The following is a 19,619-nucleotide window of genomic DNA, read 5'->3' as shown; positions in this document are numbered from 1 at the left end:
ATATAATGTCACCGGGTGTAATGTACAGCACAGGGAATATAGTCAATAATAATAACTTTGTGTGGTACATGATCTATAAAAATATTGAATCCCTATGTTGTATATGTGAAACTAATATTATATGTCAACTATATTTCTAGTAGAAAAAATAAAAGAGAAAGAAAAGAAATGCAAAGATGTAAAGAAAAAAAGATTAAAATTTATAGACATAGGTCTATGAGGATTCTAGAATCTTGGTTATTCCCAAGACTCTTGACTTCTCATAACATGGTAGACGTGGACCAGGGAGACTGATTCGGTTATGTTCTAAGAGAAGGATATTAAATACACTTGCATAGGGAGAGGAAGTAGAAAAATAGACTAAGCCAGAAGACACTGAGCTTTGCAAACAAGGTTACAGTCTTGGTGTGAAAATCATGCAGTTTTCATTTAAATGCTAAATACTTGCCTAGTTTGCACATCAGCATTGGGTTCAGCCAGAGGTCAAGGAGCATTAGCTGGTGAGGCACTTCATTCCTAGGTTACTTGAATGGAAACAGCCATAGATATCCCAGGCAAATATTTTTTTTCATGACAGTTGTTCTAATGTGATGTTCCTTCCAACTCTTAACTGATTTCTCCAGACAATTTACTTATTTTTAAAATCAGTTCCTTTTCTTGAAACGTGATTTAAAGTCATTCACAAAATGTGTATATGCCCATACTTATGTGTATTAAAATATTTGGATGAACAGAAGAAGATTTCTAATCTATTCTATCTGATCCATACCATTGTAACAAGGTCTTAAGCAGTGTATATTCATAACGAGTGTCATTATCTGATGGGACATGCTTTCCCTTTATCTCTTTCATTATATAGAATTTCTGAAATTATTGATAGTTCTTTTTTATCAAATGGAGTTACTTCCTGAAAGAGTATTCTAATTCACTTGAGAATATTTTACCAGTAAAAGTTATATGCTCAGGACCAATTTGGGTAGCAAAATGCTAATTGAGAACAATGTACTGAAGTTCTGTTATTACAAGTAATGCTCCTTTCACACTATATCTAGGGCTTTACATCCCGAGACATTGTGGCAGTTCAACAAGATTTGTTGAGAAAAAAATAAAATATGTAATTTTGGCCTACAGGTTAAAACATAGGAGAGGGTAGTTTAAAGGATGAGTGAATTCAGAAGAGAACTAAAACCCCCAACTCATAGGGAACACAGTTCAGGATGACAGACTATATTACTGTGCTTATGTTAGTTCCCTTGAAGAACCTCACTGAAATTCTAAAAACAGGGAATGGTATTAATAGTAGACCAAAAAAAAAAAAAAAAAGAATGAAAAAGAAAGCTAACATTTTTTATTATGAATGTAAAACAAGATTGATAGAAAAAGTTGATGTCAACCTAATGTAGACTGAAGAGGGGCTGTTATAGAATTGATGATGATGATAATGATGACATTTTAAGTTGAATCCTGGAAAAATCATAGACTCATTGAGCAGACTGATATGAGAAAGACCATGCTTATATTAATGGGATTATTTATGCAAGGATAAAATGATGTGTGTCATTGCCTTAATTAGTGCACAAGGAGTGATTAAAAGAAGAATCTGGCCTGCAGATACGCTTATGGGCTCAGGTGGGAGATTATCTCCTCATATGAAGAATGTGCTATGGGAGAATCCTAAAAATGATACAGGGAGACTAGCCTTCTCCCCTATGATGTAGAAAGCTATATGCTCCCAACCAAACAATGACAAAGAGCCAGACTAATGACAAATTCACAAATTTGTTTTGAACCCTTTGGAAAGTAGACTGTAACCAAGTAGCTCAAAATCAAAGGAGAGTTGGTGTCTGCAGGAAGAAAGAAGACACAAGTACATGCTCACCTGGGGTGAATATAACTGAACACCTATAAAAAGAGTTTATCTTGAATATCTGAAAAGTTAGTGTGGTCCGGTGCAAATGGATAAGACAGTGTGAAACCCCCAGGGGCTGCAGAGATTAGAAATGTACAGAGGAATTCCACAAAGCACTCATGAGATGAGAAAGAATCCCGAAGTATCCATTCTAGTGAAGAATTTAGAAGAGGGAGGGAAATAGCAGCAGTTCAGGGGAGCTAAGAAACCATGGCTAGATCCTTCTTTCAGTTTTCCACTACAGAATAAATGCACTGTTTCCCTTAAGGCATTGGTGAAAATGTGCTGGAGCTGGAAGAAGACAACAGGGAAGCTTGGGAGGGGGGCAAAATTAGTACTGAATCCACAACTAGAACCAGGAAACCATAGGAAAACAGAGATCACACTCTCAAAATCCAGGGAAATGCATATACCTACAACGAAGTCATTGTCAGTATAATATAGATACCTACCGATCTCCACAGACTAGCAAAAATGCTTTGGAGGAAATTAATGGGAGAATTCAGCTGGGAACTGGCTAGAGAGAAACAAGCAGACAGAAACACTCTGTGACCAGATTTGTGTCCAAGTTCCCGACAGTGTAAATCTTCTGAATATCCTCAGCTCACTTTTTCAAGGCTCTTTGCTCCCAAGTAGTTTAACCATTCTGGACATCCTTTTAAGTATTTTGGTTGCTTTTATATATGTCACTCTTTAAGGGAGTTGCATTTTTTCTATTTTTTTAAATGAAACTCTTGTTCTGCTATGAATTATTCCAGCATGTTTGCAAGCAGGGGTCTTGGAACATGATTTAAAATCTAGCACAATTTACATTTTACTTGCTATTCTTTATCATATCATTTGTTTTATTTGTTATATAATTTATTTTGCCTTCTGACTTACTTTAGAATTATCTGGCTTATCATTTTCTTTCATTTTATTTTTAGTATACTAACCATGCTTTTTTGTCCCATATACTATTTCATTCAAAAAATATGTATGGGGATTTCCTATTTTATTGGAAACAGTGTTAAATAAAATATGGTTCTTTCACTAGTAAAGCTTCATTCTAGGGGCAAAGAACAGGTACTGCAAAAATAAAAATTTTATGTTCCCACATAACATTTTAGGGATAAATACCTATTTAAAATGCATGAGGTTATTGAAGAGCACTTTCACAGATATCAGGGAAACAAATTTTAAATTTGTAAATCTTTATTCTGAAACATAAAGGAAGTTTTTTATAACCTGTGCAAGGTCATTAAAAACCAGTATGCTACACTCCTCACAAGTTTGTTTCAAAATAAGAATAGCAAAAACATATTGTTTTTTCTTCCTTTAAAGAAGTATTTGTTAAAGGTCACTTTTAATCAGTCAAATAAAAAAAAAAAATAAGAAAGACCTAGAAAGATAGTTACATAAAGGTGACACACTATTTTTTCAAGCCACTGACACATTGAAGGATTCTGTAACATTCCAATTACACATAGTAATAGGCTACATATTATATATATATATATATATATATATATATATATATATATATTCCCCCACAGTTATTAAATAAATTCAAAAATGATAAATTAAAAACAGAAAATCCAACAGGATGGGATGACAGCAGCAGACAGGCAACATTAGGTAGCAAAGTCAGGCATGAAGTGTTGTGTGTGGTGTGTCTCCTCACAGCATGTCAGCTAAGGCGTTGGCATAGATTTTTCACACCAAAAACTCTGGTCTGAGGTGCCAGGTGCAACCCCCTGTGAGCCAGTAAAACCAGACTATGCACAAAAGAAAAGAAAAAGGTGGGCTTTATCCAATCAGTTGAAATTCTTCACAGAAAAAAAGCTGACCTTCTCCCACCCACCTCCATCAACAAAGAAAGAGACAGAGGGAATTATGTTAGTAAATGCCCTTTGTATTTAAACTGCAGCATCAACTCTTCCTTGAGTCTGCAACATGACAGCCTGAGATGCCAGTCTTCACAATCTGACCATGGTTGACTGTGGGTAACCAACACTGCAGAGAGCCAAACCACAGATCCTTCATATTGCATGCCTGGAGGATATAACCAGATTTCACCAGTGTGGAAGCATGGTTAGCCTGGGGTCTCCATCTTCAACAGACATGATCCAGATAACTCTTCTTTCAAGCAGAGTTTGGGCTAGACTGCAGCCATGTGGCTGAGAGGGTCTTGGTGCTCCTACCTGGTGTCAGGCCAGAGCCTCTGAGGTGAGAGAGCATGTTCAGAACATTGGAACACCAGAGACCTCCCAGCCCCATGTAATATCAATTGGCAAGAGATCTCCCAGTGATCTCCACCTCAATGCTAAAACCCAGCTCTACTGAACAAATAGCCAGCTCCAGTGCTGGACGACCCATGCCAAACTGCTAGTCAGACAGGAGCACAACTCCACCCATTAGCAGAGAGGCTGCCTAAAATCATACTAAGTTTACAGACACCCCAATAAACAATGCCAGACATGGCCCACCCCACCAAAAAGACAAAATCCAGACCCACTCACCAGAACACAGGCACCAGTCCTCTCCCTCAGGAAGCCTACATAAACTACTTAACACACCTCACCCACAGGGGGAAGACATCAAAAATAATGTGAAGTACAAACCTGCAGCCTGAGAAAAGGAGACCCCAAACACAGTAAGTTAACAAAATGAGAAGACAGAGAAATATGCAGCAGAGGAAGGAGCAAAGTAAAAATCTACCAGACCAAACAAATGAAAAGGAAATAGGCAGTCTACCTGAAGAAGAATTCATAGTAATGATAGTAAAGGTGATCCAAAATCTTGGAAATAGAATGGAGAAGATCCAAGAAAGGTTTAACATGGACCTAGAAGAACTAAAGAGCAAACAAACAATGATGAAAAACACAATAAATGAAATAAAAATTCTCTAGAAAGAATCAACAGCAGAATAACTGAGGCAGAAGAATGGATAATGGACCTGGAAGAAAAAATAGTAGAAATAACTATGACAGAGCAGAATAAACAAAAAAGAATGAAAAGAATTGAGGACAGTCTCAGAGACTTCTGGGACAACACTAAATGTACCAACATGCAAATTGTAGGGGTCCAAGAAGAAAAAGAGAAAAAGAACAGGTCTGAGAAAATATTTGAAGTGAATTATAGTTGAAAATTTTCCTAACATGGAAAAGGAAATACGAATGAAGTCCAGGAAGTGCAGAGAGTCCCATACAGGATAAATCCAAGGAGAAACATGTCAAGACACATATTAATCAAACATTGAATACAAAAAAAAATTAAAAGCAGCAAGGGAAAAGCAACAAATAACATACAAGGGTATCCCCATAAGATTAACAGCTGATCTTTCAGCAAAAACTCTCCCTTTCAACAGAAGGCAGTGGCAGGACATATTTAAAGTGATGAAGGGAAAAACCTACAACCAAGATTACTCTACCCAGAAAGGATCTCTTCAGATATGATGGAGAAATTAAAACCTTTACAGACAAGCAAAAGTTAAGAGAATTCAGCACCACCAAACCAGCTTTATAACAAATGCTAATGGAACTTCTCTAGGCAGGAAACACAAGAGAAGGAAGACTACAAAAACAAACCCAAAACAATTAAGAAAATAGTAATAGGAACATGCATATTGATAATTACCTTAAATGTAAATGGATTAAATGCCCCAACCAAAAGTCATAGACTGGCTGAATGGATACAAAAACAAGACCCATATATATGCTCTCTACAAGAGACCTATGAATGCACACAGAGTGAAAGTGAGGGGATGGAAAAAGATATTCCATGCAAAAGGAAACCAAAAGAAAGCTGGAGTAACAATTCTCATATCAGACAAAATAGACTTAAAAAAAAAAAGACTATTACAAGAGACAAAGAAGCACACTACATAATGATCCAGGGTTCAATCTAAGAAGAATATATAACAGTTGTAAATGTTTATGCACCCAGCATAGGAGCACCTCAATACATAAGGGAAATGCTAACAGCCATAAAAAGGGGAAATCAACAATAACACAATCATAGTAGGGTATTTTGTCAACTTTCACCAATGGACAGATCCTCCAAAATGAAAATAAATAAGGAAGCACAAATTTTAAATGACACATTAGAGAAGATGGACTTCATTGGTATTTATAGGACATTCCATCCAAAAACAACAGAATACACTTTTTCTCAACTGCTCATGGAACATTCTCTAGGATAGATCATATCTTGGGTCACAAATCAAGCCTTGGTAAATTTAAGAAAGTTAAAATCTTATCAAGTATCTTTTCTGACCACAATGTTAGAGACTATATATCAATTACAGGGGAAAAAAATAAAAAGTAGAAACACATGGAGGCTAAGCAATACACTACTAAATAACCAAGAGATCACTGAAGAAATCAAAAACAACCTAGAAACAAATGACATTGAAAACACAATGACCCAAAATCTATGGGATGCAACAGAGACAGTTCTAAGATGGAAGTTTACAGCAACACAATCCTACCTCAAGAAACAAGAAAAAGCTCAAATAAACAACCTAACCTTACACCTAAAGCAATTACAGAAACAAGAAACAAAGAAACCCCAAAGTCAGCAGAAGGAAAGAAATCATAAAGATCAGATCAGAAATAAATGAAAAAGAAAAGAAGGAAACAATCACAAAGATCAGTAAAACTAAAAGTCGGTTCTTTGAGAAGATAAACAAAATTGATACACCATTAGCCAGACTCATCAGGAAAAAAGGAGAAAAGACTCAAATCAACAGAATTAGAAATGGAAAAAGAAAAGTTAACAACTGACACTGCAGAAATACAAAGGATCATGAGATATTACTAGAAGCATTTATATGACAAAAAAATGGACAACCTGGAAGAAATGGACAAATTCTTAGAAAAGCACAACATTTCGAGACTGAACCAGGAAGAAATATAAAATATAAACGGACAAATCACAAACAATGAAATTGAAACTGTGAATAAAAATCTTCCAAAAAAAAAAAAAAAGTCCAGGACCAGATGGCTTCACAGGTGGATGCTATCAAACATTTAGAGAGGAGCTAACACCTATCCTTCTCAAACTCTTACAAAATATAACAGAGGGAGGAACACACTCAAACTCATTCTACGAGACCACCATCATCCTGATACAAAGATGTCACAAAAAAAGAAAACTACAGGCCAATATCACTGATGAAAATAGATGTAAAAATCCTCAAGAAAATACTAGCAAATGGAATACAACAGCACAGTCAAAGGATCATAAAACATGTTCAAGTGGGTTTTATCCCAGGAATGCAAGGATTCTTCAATATACGCAAATCAATCAATGTGATAAACCATATTAACACACTGAAGGAGAAAATCCATAGGATTAACTCAGTTGATACAGAAAAAGCTTTTGACAAAATTCAGCAACAATTTATGATAAAAACTCTTCAGAATGTAGGCATAGAGGGAAGCAACCTCAACATAATAAAGCCCATATATATACAAACCCACAGCCCACATCTTTCTCAATGGTGAAAAACTGAAACCACTTCCTCTAAGATCATGAACAAGACAAGGTTGCCCACTCTCACCAATATTATTCAACATAGTTTTGGAAGTTTTAGCCATGGAAATCAGAAAAGATAAATAAATGAAAGGAATCAAATCAGAAAAGAAGAAGTAAAACTGTCACTGTCTGCAGATGACATGATACTATACATAGAGAATCCTGAAGATGCTACCAGAAAACTACTAGAGCTAAACAATGAATTTGGTAAAGTATCAGGGTCCAAAACTAATGCACAGAAATCTCTTACATGTCTATACATTAACGACAAAAATTCTAAAAGATAAATTAAGGAATCACTTCCATTTACCATTGCAACAAAAAGAATAAAATACCTATGAATAAACCTACCTAAGGAGACAAAAGACCTCTATGCAGAAAATGATAAGATATAAATCAAAGATGATATAAACAGATGGAGAGATATAACATGTTCTTGGATTGGAAGAATCAACATTGTGAAAATGACTATACTACCCAAAGCAATCTACAGGTTCAATTCGATCTCTATTAAACTACCAATGACATTTTTCACAGACCTAGAACAAAAAAATTCATAATTTGTGTGGAAACACAAAAGACCCCGAATAGCCAAAGCAATTTTGAGAAAGAAAAATGGAGCTGGAGGAAACAGGCTCCCTGACTTCAGACTATACTACAAAGCTACAGTAGTCAACAAAGTATGATACCGGCGCAAAAATAGAAATATAGATCAATGGAACAGGATAGAAAGCCCAGAGATAAATCCACGCACATATGGTCACCTTATCTTTGATAAAGGAGGCAAGATTTACAATGGAGAAAAGACAGCCTTTCAATAAGTGATGCTGGGAAAACTGCGCAGTTACATGTAAAAGAATGAAATTAGAACACTCCTTAACACCATACACAAAAATAAAATCAAAATGGATTAAAGACCTAAATGTAAGGCCAGACACTATAAAAGTCTTAGAGGAAAACATAGGCAGAACACTCTATGACATAAATCACAGCAAAATCCTTTTTGACCCACCTCCTAGAGAAATGGAAATAGAAACAAAAATAAACAAATGGGACCTAATGAAACTTAAAAGCTTTTGCATAGCAAAGAAACAATAAACAAGATGAAAAGACAACCATCAGAACGGGAGAATATATTTGTAAACAAAGCAACTGGCAAAGTATTAATCTCCTCAATATACAAGCAGCTCATGCAGCTCAATATCAAAAGAACAAACAACCCAATCCAAAAATGGGCAGAAGACCTAAATAGACATTTTTCCAAAGAAAATATACAGATTGCCAACAAATACATGGAAGGATGCTCAACATCACTAATCATTAGAGAAATGAAAATCAAAACTATAATGCAGTAACACCTCACACCAGTCAGTATGGCCATCATCAAAAAGCTACAAACAATAAATTCTGGAGAGGGTATGGAGAAAAGGGAAGCCTCTCACAGTTGGTGGAAATGTAAATTGATACAGCCAATATGGAGAATAGTATGGATGTTCTTTAAAATACTAAAAATAGAACTACCATATCACCTTGCAATCCCACTACTGGACTTATACCCTGAGAAAACCACAATTCAAAAAAGTCATGTACCACAATGTTCATTGCAGCACTATTTACAATAGCCAGGACATGGAAGCAACTTAAGTGTTCATTGACAGATGAATGGATAAAGAAGATGTGACACATATATACAGTGGAATATTACTCAGTCATAAAAATGAATGAAATTGAGTTATTTCTAGTGAGGTGGATGGACCTAAAGTCTGTCATACAGAGTGAAGTAACTCAGAAAGAGAAAAACAAATACCATATGCTAACACATATATATGGAATCTAAAAAAAAATTAAAAAAAATAAAAGGTTATGGAGAAACTAGGAGCAGTACAAGATTTAGATGCCGACATAGAGAATGAACTTGAGGACAAGTGGAAATGGAAGGTTAAGCTGAGACAAAGTGAGAGAGTGGCATGGACATATATACACTACCAAATGTAAAATAGATAACTAGTGAGAAGCAACCACATAACACAGGGAGATCAGCTCGGTGCTTTGTGACCACCTAGAGGGGTGGGATAGGGAGGGTGAGAGGGAGACTTAAAAGGTAAGGGATACGGGGATATATGTATACATATAGCTGATTCACTTTGTTGTACAGAAGAAACTAACACAACATTGTAAAGAAACTATACTCCCATAAAAATGTTAAAGAATAAAAAACAAAACAAAAATGTCAGGAAAAGCCACAGTTAGGGATAGAATTTGAGTTGAGACCTGAGTGACAGTAAGTAGCCCTTCTAGGACTTGAGGGCGGGGTTTGTAGGGAGTGGCAAAATCAAGTACCAATACCAATACCAGGGGCAGAAATAAGCTTGGAAAGTTCAAAGATACTGAGGAAAACGAATGTGGCTGGCTACTGTAAAGACGGATTATTTGTTGATAGAGAGAAAAAGAGACAATTAAGCCCTTCATTACTGTGCTCTGATCTGGCCCCTGCTAACTTCTCCAACCGTGTGTCCTACCACTCTATTCCTTGCTTCTTGCATATGTCTGTCATCTCTGTTAATGTCACTCAAGCAAAAATGCTAAGCATCTTGAAATTCTCACATTCTCCCCCTATGCTCCCAGTTCTATCAATTAGTGACTCATTTTCTCCACTGTGACCTCCGATTCTCATCTATATGAATGCTTCTCCAATTTCCATCGTGTTTCTCAAGATGGAACACGATCATTGTGAGATTTATCCCATTTCCTCATAGGGTTCCACTTAACTGAGAAGGAAGCTTTTTCATTCCTAAGGTATCTTACATTTGAAACATCAACATCTGATGAGACTTATGAATTACTAGAAACTGTTCAAAGCACTTCACCTTTATTAAGATCTTTAATCTTCTTGATATCTCAAAGTGTTAAATGTAATTAATATACATATATCACAGATGAGGAATCTGAGGTACAAGGATGCAAACTTGTTTTCCAAAATTCATGAGTGAGGGATGCAGTCAAGATTTAGAACAAGATACCTTACTCTAGACCTCATGATATTGATCAATACACCTTAACTCCTTTCCCTTGCTGTATTCTTCTACCTTACCCCCAACCAAGTTTTAGCCATAAAATAAAGGAAACATAAGAAAAATGTGCGATTTCTAATGGAGATTCTGGTTAGCTTTGCTTTGCTGAGGTCAATTAAAAAGTTCAAATGTATAATTAATCATAATTCAGTATGCAACATATTTAGTCTATGGGATAAGAGTGATTTTGATGATTGCTTGTCCTTCTTAAGTGTGATTATCCAGCTCACCTTGCTCCACAGCAAGACCATTCTTACATCACTATATATAATATTTACCCATTCAACACAGAACCACACAATTTTCTTTACCAATACCAGAGATGCAAGAGCCACTACATAGCAGTGTGTCATAGGAAGTGAGCTCAACATTTTCTAGCTACTTCAAAAAGAAACTCCCACATAGCTGAGTGTTGGCTGTATAATTCTTTTCTGAATACTACAGCCCCAGAGTTCCTAATTCAAATGTAGAGATTTGGGGAGAGAGGCAATGATATTTGCTACATCCTGCAAGTTTGTTGATTAGCTCTGTTTTTAAAAGCTTAGCTGTGGTGAACTTAAAATTTTTTTTTTCAAGTTCAGTGGATCTTAGAGTTAGTTAAACTCTATCCTAGAATCTGAGCGTAGATCACTTGCAAACTTTAGTTTGTGTTTGTGTGTATGTGTGTGTGTTATGAGCTTTCCCCATATTTCATGTATTCATATACATTTTATAGTTATTGGAATAGTGTTTGCTAGATACTAATAGTAATTGCCATTTATAACCAGAAATCTTAGTTACATAATCTAACCATAAACATGATCAGTCTTTAAATATAAAGTTAGATTTTTAAAGTTTTGTAGAAATCATAATCATTGAACTTCAATATTCAACCACTATTCATTCACTGATTTCAAGGAATAAAGGATTTATTTTTCACTTTGGAGGACCACGAAAATCTAATAATTCATTTCATGTTGAAAACTTGGATGGAAACTTTTTTATCAGACATGTCTTTCTATTTTGCTTTTTATTATCTATCTATCTACCTATTAATCTATCATCTATCTATCCATCTATGTTGCCATCATCTTTTCATCCATACATTTATAAATGTTAGCCTACATCTTTATTAACACACTTCTCAATATTGTAAACTTATGACATAAGCTTTTTGCCCATCTTAATGCAAATACAACCACTGGTGATAAAAAGACATCATGATAAGCAATAATAACCCCTCTTCCTAGAGTCTTGCAAAGTAACTTGGTCATAGTATGAATGTTTCTAATGTTGCCATTGAATTAATTTCTGATATTTTTCTAATAAAATTGCAAAGGCTATCAACAGTTTAATATACCAGACAAATTAGTTCATCTAAATGAACTGGTGGAAAAAGATGAGTTTCTACAGGAGGATTTGGAAAATTTCATTTCATTTTCCTTTAGATATTTTAGATTAGTTTTTTTTAAGTTTTTATTTATTCATTTAACAAATATTATTGAATAATGACTTGGTGCTAGTCACTTTTGCAGTGACTGGGTATTGAGGAAAAGAAACAAACAAACAAACAAATCCAGAAGTCAATCACTATGCTGTACACCTAGAACTAATATAATATTATAATTCAACAATACTTCAATTAAAAAAATGAAAATACGTGAATGAACATACATACACACACAAAAAACATTTAACATGTTTTGTACAGGTGCACATGTTACCATCCTTTTGTATGTGATGTCATAATGGAGGGGGCACTAGGTACAGTGAAGTCTGGAAGCACCAAGAACTGGGGGGGTTAAGCGTGGCTACAGTCATGAGCAGGTAGAGGAAAGCCCCTTATCCCGGTCACTCTTTAGATGCTGGCAGCTACAAAGAGAAGACAGCAAAGATCTTAGGGTGAAAGGCCAGAAAAGAAAAACAAAAGAATGTATGCATGTGCTCTTCTAGAGTTTATACTCTAGTTTAATAAGAAGACAGCTCACAAGTAATGTGTGTGTGTGTGTGTGTGTGTGTATGTGTATGCAGAGAAATAAAACATGATAGGGGAAATTTAAAGCTGCATGGTCATAATCTTTAATATGATCAGAAGGATTTTTGGGTAAAGCTGTGAAAGAAAGGAGGAAATAGAAGAGCAATTCAAGGTATTAGGTAAAAATGTTGTGTTTTTATCTTACAGTTAAGGCACAAATTGTATTCATAGTTGTGGCTTACTGTGATATTCTACAAGATAATTCATATCAATAAAAAGGATAGATTTATAGGAACTGTCATATAATCAGTTGATAAGAAAATTAATTGTTTGGTTACCATCATAATTTTAGAGAGGATAAAAAGATCTTTCACTTTCCCACAAGCTCTCTTTTTTAATCTGATTTTATGTCCGAGGCAAAGCAGTACATCAATTTCTGCAAGCATATTGCTTATACAGAGCTATGATGACAACTCTTCTGGCAGTGCTTAGATCAATGATAACTAATAGCTATCATTGTGTCTGTGTCTTTTTGACCTATTTGTTTACAAGCTATAGAAACAGATCAGGCTATCTTTAGCCAAATAAAGTAATTTATGGGAAAGATATGGAATAGCCCATAGAATCAAAGCAAAGGCTATAGTTAGCAATTCTTGAGCAGGTCTGAAACAGGAGAAACCCTGTAGTTTATTATAAATCAATGGACAGTCTCCCTAGAAAACAAAGATAGGAGGATTTACCTAAATGAATGACTCAACACACTTGTATTTTTCATAGGGACTGTAAAAACAGTGGAGTCCTGTCTCATTCTTCTTCCAGTTAAGCCCCCTGTGCCCTAACACCTCATTAGCTCAAAGGTTGTGAAAATTAAAAACAATGAAAGATAGTTTTGAGATTAAAACTGGAATTAAGCTGCATCATTTTACTTTTATACATATTATACATTATGAAGAAGCCTTCGGTGGTGGATTATGGTGAGGAGAATCAGTGAAATGTAATGTTTTCAATGTTTTATTTATCTTTATGTCCTCTTCTATTATATTCTTTACTCAATGGTAATATGTTATTCTAAATATCTTGTAGTTAACTCATTCTTTCAAAACAACTAATCAAAAATACATATGATCTTGTTCTCATCTCTTCCCTCATTCTACTCATCACATTTACTAAACAAGGTCTATAGTACTATTTTAGATTCTAATGGGCAAACCTAAATTCTTAAGCACAATGTCAAGAATTGGGTCTCTGTCAATAGAATTTCAATATTTATTCACTTGCAAATATTTATGGTATGTAGTTGAATATGCTGAAGTGTATTTGTGTGTGCTTGATGCATATCATTCTCTCATTTTAGTGTCAATACTTTAACAATTCCTATTTACTGATATATTTAATCACATCATTCAAAGTTTACAGTACAATACTGTAACTAAATTATAACTTCCCTAACTTTTGTTTTGGAATATAGCACCCTAATCTCCCAATCTCTTAATAATCCATCACATCAGCATACACTAGACCAGTCTTGTCTAGTTTGTGTCTTTGACATGATTGGTCACCACAACCTCAGTATGCCATCAGTTCTAGGCTTTCTCATTGACCGAATCTGATGTCGGTTCTTCTGTTTATTGGAAAAGGGAATAATTTAATCAAAGCACATTTAAAGAGAAAGAGCTATAACAAAATCAAGAACTAGGTAAAGAATGAGAGAAAGGCAGGACAGAGAGAATGATTAGAGATAATGAAACATTTCCCTTATTTAAATTAGCAATAGAATGAGGATGATTAGGGATATTTCTATTAGGAATCAGATCTCTTCCTTGTAGACATCAGAACTTTCTGGCAAATTGACCGTGAATTCCAGAACTAATAACACTAAGAATTTTATCAGTCTCCTAATTAATTGTTTTATATGACAAGTTATTTTCCAACATATTTGTTTCTTTTGGTTTTTCTTCAGCTTGCAGATATTTTTGACCCACTTCATTTAACATTTTACTGCTCAACATTTTATCATTTAATATTATTTAATATAGTTTAATATTTAGAAACGACCTATCCATTCAAAATTATTAATTATTTTTATATATGAATTTATTTCTAGATACCCCAGTTCTCTGCCTTTTTGTTCACGTTTTAGTTTTTCCTCTCAGATTCTTTACTTCTCTTTTCACCTTCTCCTTCTCCCTTTCCCTCTTCCTTCCTCTCCCTCTCTTATGTTCTCTGTCTCTGTCTCTCTCTCATTATTTTAAAGAAGCTCTGATGTGGGCAAGAGAGAGACATATTTCTAATTTATTCCTCAGCAGACGATGAAATATGCCTACAGGTGATACTAGATTGTTGCAGCAAAATAATCTGAAGAGAAGATGAAGAATCACATTTCCTGCTGTCACTGTTTATGATGATGGGAGAAGACTTCAATCTTCAGGTTTGCTTTGGAAAAAATTTTTTCAAGTTCCACCCACTCCTCTATGATTAATGGTTAAGAAGGTAAATCTACTCTTCCATTTAAAAGTAAGTGCCTCAGGGTCAAAATTTAATTTCGTCCACTGGACTTTTTATAGGTACAAAATGGTCAAATGCTTTCTTGCTGAAAATAAATTGTGTGTGTCATGAAGAGCCTGATTTTTTCAGTATATGTAGAACTGTACTTTCTACAGTTTTGTTTGTTTTAGTGAAATGAGATTGCTGCATGAGACAATTATGTGGACTGTCACATGTGACCAGGATGTTGGACTCAATGACTCACTGGTTAAACATAGGATTTTGTTTATTTACCAAAATTGCTATAACTTTGTGCAAGATATGGTGGCCTATATGTAGTAGACATATGTAGTATGGTGGCCTATATGTAGTAGACATGGAATAGTAAAATTAACAATTCCCCTGGAGAGCAGAATTTTGAGACTACAGAAGTCCAGATATTTTTCTAAGAGTAAAAACAATTGCTACTGTACCTCTTCCTAGACTTATCAGTTACTTTCATTTTTTTTAATTTATTGTTTTAAAAATCCAGTGTACTGTATTAAAACTTTTAATTACACTGTAACTTAAGGATAGCAATCAAATTATATAGATGATGTGAATACTCATAAGATCTTACTTTACTCCATCCCTTTCCTGAGCCCTACTATCCTGATTAGATTGTCTACATGTCGCTGCTACTTAGATTCCAGGAACCAGGTGCCTTGTTCCTGTCTTTTCCAAGTCTAAGAAAACAGGATTTTTAAGTGTTGAAGGGTAGAAGGGTATCCCAGGAAGGAGTGCACCCCTCCTCAACAAGTGCCTTGGAAATAGCATTTTAGTAAAATATATATGTCCTTCTGAAGAAAAGGTGGAGGAAAAACTCCTGAACTTGGTGTCACCAGGTACATTAACATTCTTCCTTCAAGATCGCACCTTCTCCACATCAGACTTGTTGCACTTTAAGATTTTATTCTTATGTAAAAGCAACAAGATCAACACCATTACAGGTGACTCAAAGTACAGAGAAAACTCAAAGGGGAATGAGTATTAGGGACCAGGGTATTCAGCCATATGGGACCAGGTACACAATCTGGAGGAAGTGAATCCTCATGGGACAGCTTCCTGGAAACCAAAAATCCTTCACACATGCAACTATTATAAAAGTACCGTCCTCTCGTACCCGAATAAATACTGAATTCCATCTCCTTCCTCTCATACACTGGGGACTTAATGTTCTCTTCTGATCAAAACTTCTCTCTGGCAAATATTTGATACATATTTATTGTTACTATTTTAGATCAGCATCATAGTTCTTAAAGTCTATTATAATTAGTTATTGTTTTTACAAAAATCAAGTGATTATTTCTTCAAATAACTGAGTATGAATAGCAAGTGATCTTCAAAATAAAAGAACAGAAAAAGTCATCTCAAACATAACTCTAAATCTCCCTGAGTTTGGGACAATGGTTTTGTCTGTTTTTCATATGTATAAATAATGGGAAATCTCCCTGAAAAATTCAAAAGCCTTTTATTAACATCAAATATCTTTAAGAGAAAATATTTGAAGGATTTGGTGTAAGTGAATCACAAACATGTGGATTAAATTTTCCACAAATGAATGCAAAATTTAAAAATTAAGTGGGAAATGTTTCAAATAAATGTGCTTTGAGTTTTATTAACTAAAATTATAGTATAATTAGTGACATCTTTTAGAGGACACCAACACAGTAAGTTGGTTTGTTTCTAATTCTACAGACATCGGTACACATTTTGGAATCAGACACACCCTCCCATGTACTAACTACATAAATTGAAGAAGTTCTTTTACTTCCATGAGCTTCAATATCTTCATATGTACAATGTACAATTAGTAATACTTAACTTACAGTGCTGTTGTGCAGATTCAGTAAAAGTGGTTAATTTATGCACAGCACTTGAGAGATATGTATATCTGTATTTGTGAACGTATGTTTGAATGTGTGTAAATGCGTATATATGTGCTTTACATGTGTGAGCGTGTATGAGTATGCATGTGGTTGTTAGTGCATAGTGTTTATGAATGCATGTGCAAGTATGTGTGCACGACTCTTTGTGGGTGATTGTGCATGTGCATGCTCGTGAAAATGTGTGACAGGGTGCATATGAGTTTGTGAGTATGCACATGCATGTGTATTTACATACCCATGTGCTGGGTGTCTTTTTTCACCATAGAAATAATAGGTTGTGAATTATAAATCAATTTGATAGAATGTGCAATATATTAACCTGGCATCTATATTGGAGTTTTTTATTAACTTTGCTGACTTTTTAATTTTTTTGATAAGAACACTTAGCATGAGATCTATATTCTTAATAAAGTTTAAGGATATGATACAGAATTGTTGACTTTAGTTACAAAGTTGTAGTGTAGATATCCAGAGCTTATTCATCTTGCTTAATTGAAACTTTATATTAATTAATTAGTAGCCCCCATTCCTCCCTCTCCCCATCCCCTGGAAGCCACAATTCCACTCTTTGATTCTATTAATCTGACTGTTTTTGATACCTCATATATGTGGAATCAGGTAGTACTTGTTTTTCTTTGACTGGTTTACTTTCTAAACTCTTTCCCTGACTCCACCTTCATTCCTATCCAGTCAACTCCCACACTATCATCAAAGTTAGCTTTTTAACAAAATTTACCTCTTGCCATAATCTTATAAAACATGGAAAGGAGTTTAGGATTTGGGGGGAAGGAAATGTGAATTAATATATACTTCTCAAAGGCCATATTTATTTTGTTAAATGTTCATTGTCCAATTTTTAACACAGTTCCTGGCATAAGTGGGGTGTGCAAAAGTATCTGTTGAATTGAATAATTAATTAAGAAAAGATATCTCCTTGAAGACACAGCTTATCACTTATAATTTCCTACTAACAAAAAGATAAAACAGTGCTTGATATATTGTAAGTTTTCAAAATATTATTTGAATTAACAACTGTGAAAACATTGGAGATTCACTCTAAAGTGTAAAATAACTGTAGTATTTTAAATGTGTCTCTGCTTTAAGGGCAACTCTTATTTTTAGAACATCAAATCTTTAATATCTAGAATAGAGTTTAGTTATATAAAACAATAGCATGAAAGTGAATTTGAAAATGAATTTGAAAATGAGAGACACATAGTGATGAACACTGTGACTAATGCTTCAAGTTGTACAGAACCTTAGTTGAATTCTAGTGAAATTGTAATAATTTAATTTCCCTCGAATGGGGCTGTTTCAGAATTGTGAATGTTAAAACTCTCTGTGAAAGATGAGGTGGCTTTTGGAAAGATGTTTTATTTTTCCAGTGAGATAACTAGCAGAAAGGACTGTCCTTTTCCTTTGTTGGGATTTGTCATAATAGGTTGAGCTAACCAAAATTGCTGCTGCCATCTTGTTGTCTATATTAGAGTGAAATCAAATCTAAGAATGGCACAATTAAGAGATTTAAAGGGGACTTCCCTTGTGGTCTAGTAGTTAAGACTCTGTGCTTCCACTGTAGGGGCATGGGTTCAGTCCCTGGTTGGGGAACTAAAGATCCTCTGTGGGGCAGGCAAAAAAAGAAGAAAAAAAAAAAGATACTTAAAGAACCTACATCCTTGAAAATATTGTCAAATTGATGACTAAACCAACCTGGAAGTTACCTTAACCTTGGACTTCCTGAGGAAAACAGTACATTTTCCTTATTTCTGAAAATAATTGAATCTGATTTTTGTCATTTAAAATCCACAAAATCCTAAGAGATTGACAGGTATTTGCATTATTTTTGTGGTGATATTTTCTTATTTTACTTACCTATTGTTGTTCTAATTCAGTACCAAGAATAGTTGTTTCCTAACACAAATGCATACAATGAAATACAATTCAAAATAAGGCTAAGTAAGAATCAGGAGAAATAAAGGTATTATTTACACATTGAACACAAAGTAAAGTGAGTTCACTGAAGGGAACATCACCATCTTTCTTGTAGCTGACAGAGGTCATGTCGTAAATTTGGTTCTGAGATTCCTATCAGTTAAAGTGAAGAGGAAAACCCTATCAGTTCAAAATTTGTATTCCATTAGAAAAAGAGAAAGTAGCTGTACAGAAGAGGAGCATCTGAGTCTTTTTGGTTTTGTTTGTTTTGTTTTGGGCATGGCATATGAATGTAAGACTTCGTAAAGAGAACACTTTAAGATGAAGGGCTCTCTGTCTATAAATCATATCACTTTCCACTCAACACGAGAAAGTAGCTCTAGAGTGAAAAGTGAGAGACCAACAACGTAATTCCATGCTTATCTGTCTGTGATAGAAATCTGTGTTCCAAGTAACCAAAAAAAAAAAAAAAAATCCAAAAAACAAAAAAAAAAAAAAAAAAAAAACTCAAACTGCTTTAAACAACAAAAAATGTTTGGTACATTTTCTAACCCAATACTTAAAGCAAAAGATAAAGTTTGACTTAGTCTCTTTACCAATATCACCAAAGACCCAGCTTATTTCTCCAGCCTTCTTTTTTATTTCTCACAGACCCAATCCTCTGGGTCCCCATGAGATACCCTCCAGCAGCATCAGGTGTTCTTGGGATCACACAGAAAGACCAACTTGCTTACATCATTGCCACATTGAGGGGGACAGTGCTGCTCTGTCTGAGCAGCTAAGCTGAAGTCCTGAGCATGATTTTCAGTGGTTCAAAATTT

Source organism: Neophocaena asiaeorientalis, unplaced genomic scaffold (assembly GCF_003031525.2).
Source record: "Neophocaena asiaeorientalis asiaeorientalis breed wild unplaced genomic scaffold, Neophocaena_asiaeorientalis_V1.1 scaffold55, whole genome shotgun sequence".
NCBI lineage: Eukaryota > Metazoa > Chordata > Mammalia > Artiodactyla > Phocoenidae > Neophocaena > Neophocaena asiaeorientalis.
This window is presented reverse-complemented; position numbering follows the sequence as displayed.